The 3,182-nt window shown below is 54.7% G+C and overlaps 1 pseudogene; it reads right to left on the bottom strand.

Moving 5' to 3' along the window:
• Nucleotides 1-2,228: 2,228 nt before the first annotated feature.
• On the bottom strand, nucleotides 2,229-2,382 carry LOC138529138 (5.8S ribosomal RNA; annotated as a pseudogene).
• Nucleotides 2,383-3,182: the final 800 nt, after the last annotated feature.

A 3,182-nucleotide genomic window follows, 5' to 3' on the forward strand; every position in this document is an offset into this window, starting at 1 on the left:
TCACAAAGAAAATAGCACTCACCCTGAAGTACCCGCCGGCTACCCTGGGATCATTTACATTACCACACTGGACACCACAAAAGTGACCACCTCCACCGTAAGGGCACACGCCTCTGCCACTCTGGGTTTGGAGAGCTGAACCTGGCTCCCTTTTAATTGGCTGAGGGCAACAGAGGCCTTTGCCTGTCCCTTCCGAACGGTGCTTGCCCATCACTTAGGACCGACTGACTCATGTTCAACTGCTGTTCAAATGTAACACTTCTAGAGTTCAGCCTTCAAAGTTCTTGTTTCAATATTTGCTACAATCACCAAGATATGCAACTGCAGCAGCCCCACTGAGGCCCTCACCCAAGGCTTCCATGCGGACTGCAGCGGCGCTCCTACTCGTTGCGGATTAGACCCTGTGGCTCTCAGCGCCAGCGTCGACTGGGTATGGGTTAGATGCTCCAGCCATACATTTTCAGGGCAAGTGAGTTGTTACACACTCCTTACTGAATTACAAATTCCATGGCCACCGCCCTGCCGTCTATATCAATCAACACGTTTTCTGGGGTCTGATGAGCGTTGGCATCAGGCGTCTTAGCCCAACGTTTGGTTCATCTCACGCCACCAGTTCTGCTTACCAAAAGTGTTCCACTGGGCCCTCACATTCGATGGCCAGCTCCATGCCAGCAGACAGGGCTTCTTAACCATTTAAAGTTTGAGAATAGCTTGAGATCGTTTGGGCCCCAAGACCTCTAATCATTTGCTTTACGAGATAAAACTGGGCTTTCCGAGCGCTAGCAATCCTGAGGGAAACTTTGGAGGGGAACAATTTACTAGATAGTTTGATTAGTCTTTTTCCCCTATACCCAGGTTAGATTACTGATTTGCACACCAGGAATGCTACAGACCTCCACCTGCACTGGCATAGTTCACCATCTTTCGGGTCCTATCACACACTCTCGTTCTTCACCTCCTCGGCGAGATGGGTCACTGGTGTGCTCGCTGCAATGGGATGCCACCTCAGCCACTGTGCGCCGGCCCTCACCTTCATTGTGCCACAGGGTTTTGTTTGGCCTTCTGACTCGCGCATGTGTAAGACTCCTTGGTGTATGTTTCAAGATGGGTTGAGTGCGTAATTGACATCACTGCAGACCTCTGGCGCCCTTCATGGGCCTCCATGCCCAGCGGCACAATGCGGTCGTGGCACACTTAGGACAGACCACCCCAGTCGACAGACACACCAGGAGAATATGACCCAGAGAGGGGCCAGGATGGTTGCCGGAGGAGAGCACGGCAGCCGTAAATCTCTCACCAGAGTGGAGAGCCACGGGCCCCCCTGTCCGAGCCTTCCAAGCCAACCCGGAGCCAGTCTCAGTGTAGAGGAAATGCACCCTGCGGGGGCCGGGTGTCACCAAGTGCTGGTCATGCGAGGGGATCCATTGTTATGGGTGACCGACCTGCTTGCCGTGTTGAATCCTCCGGGCGGACTTTACTAACCCCACCCATTTACCTCTCTAAGGTTTCACACCCTCTTGAACACTCTTCAAAGTTATTTTCAACTTTCCCTTTTGGTACTTGTTGGCTTTCAGTTGCATGGCGGTATTTAGCCTTAGATGGAGTTTACTACTAACTTTGGGCTGCAGACCGGAGCAACCTAATTCTGATAACACCCAATCACGGGGAATCCTGGTTAGTTTCTTTTCCTCCGCTCATTAATATGCTTAAATCCAGTGAGAAGTCACTTCTGATCTGAGGTCGTAGTTAGGGAGCTGAAGCTTGGGAGGCTGACTTGGGGCCCGGGACTGTTGGGGTGGTTGCCCCAGTCTTGCGGATCTGGCCTAGTGTCTACTGTCCCGATCTGTGCCAAAGCTCACCTGGGGAAAGGTTGCCCGTTGGACGTGGTGATGAGGCATGTGCTCCAGGGCCATACCGTGCAGGAATCCGTGGGACACAACAGACCACAACATGCAGCACGGCCAGCTGGCCAGGGTGGGGAGGTGTGTCAGGTTTTAGGTCACAAACACCACCACCACTGGGTCACAATGGGTGCATTTCCCTCCTGACCCCACGATGGGGGAAACGGGGAGGCCAGAACAGGCTGGCAACAAGCCTCCATTCCATGCCCAGTAATCCTCTGACAGTGCTGCGTTCAGCATCTGAACTTAGGGGGATGAAGGAAAGGGGGTCCCAGCAATGGCCCGAGCGCGCCCTGGGCATGGACCCTGGGGAGACTGACATTCAAGTAACCCTCAGACAGGCATAGCCCTAGCAGGAGCCCAGGGCCCCAATGTGCATTTGAAGTTTCGATAATCAATGTGTCTTGCAATGCACACTAATTCTCGCAGCTATCTGTGTTCTTCATTGACGCACAAGCCGAGTGATCCACCGCCAAGAGTCACAGCCAAGTTTTAGACGTCACCCCAACCTACGGGTGCAGGACAGGCTGGGCGGGTGAAAGTGTCTTCAAACCACAGCCCAGCCACACAGGGCCAAGCTCTAGGTACCCGGAGACAAGGGAGGTTCACACACTACACCAGTAAACCTGTCCATAGCTCACCCATGGTGGTGGGGCGCCGGACCTCGACGCTCGCTCATCAAGTAGGCCCGGCTGCACCATGGCTAAGCTCACCTGGCGTGCCAGGCTCTATGCGCCTGGGGACGCGCCCTTTGAGAACAGCCAGGTATCCCTCAGCTCCCAGCTGCCCCCACTCAGGACATTCCTGCAGATCAGGGTCCCATCAAGACCCACCCACCCACTGGTGGGGCAGGGGTCAGAGACTGGGCCCCCAACCGGCCCAGTGGCTTGGATTAAGCTTGAAGAGGGGGCATCTTGGGCTCTTCTTTCTCTTGTGCATAAGTGGAGGTGTTCTCTTGTTCGGTTGTGCAATACCTGCAGACATACCCATCTGTCAGCTCGGCTGCGACCCCTCAGGGGAAGGGATCCTGGCCCCAGCACCTGCTCCCCCACATGCCCGGGACGCAGACTGCTCTGCTGGCTAGACTATAGCTCGGGGGATGCCCCGGGCTGTGGGTGTGCTCATCTGGCACACAACCAACATCAAGCCTGCGACTCCCCCTCCAGCTGCTCCACCGTTAATGATTCTTCTGGTGGTTCAACTGTGGAAACCTTGTTACGACGTTTACTTCCTCTAGATAGTCAAGTCTGATCATCTTCTCCACTAGGGCTGTTGCAGACC

Source organism: Ambystoma mexicanum, chromosome 7q (assembly GCF_040938575.1).
Source record: "Ambystoma mexicanum isolate Mex_15411 chromosome 7q, UKY_AmexF1_1, whole genome shotgun sequence".
NCBI classification, from domain to species: Eukaryota; Metazoa; Chordata; class Amphibia; order Caudata; family Ambystomatidae; genus Ambystoma; species Ambystoma mexicanum.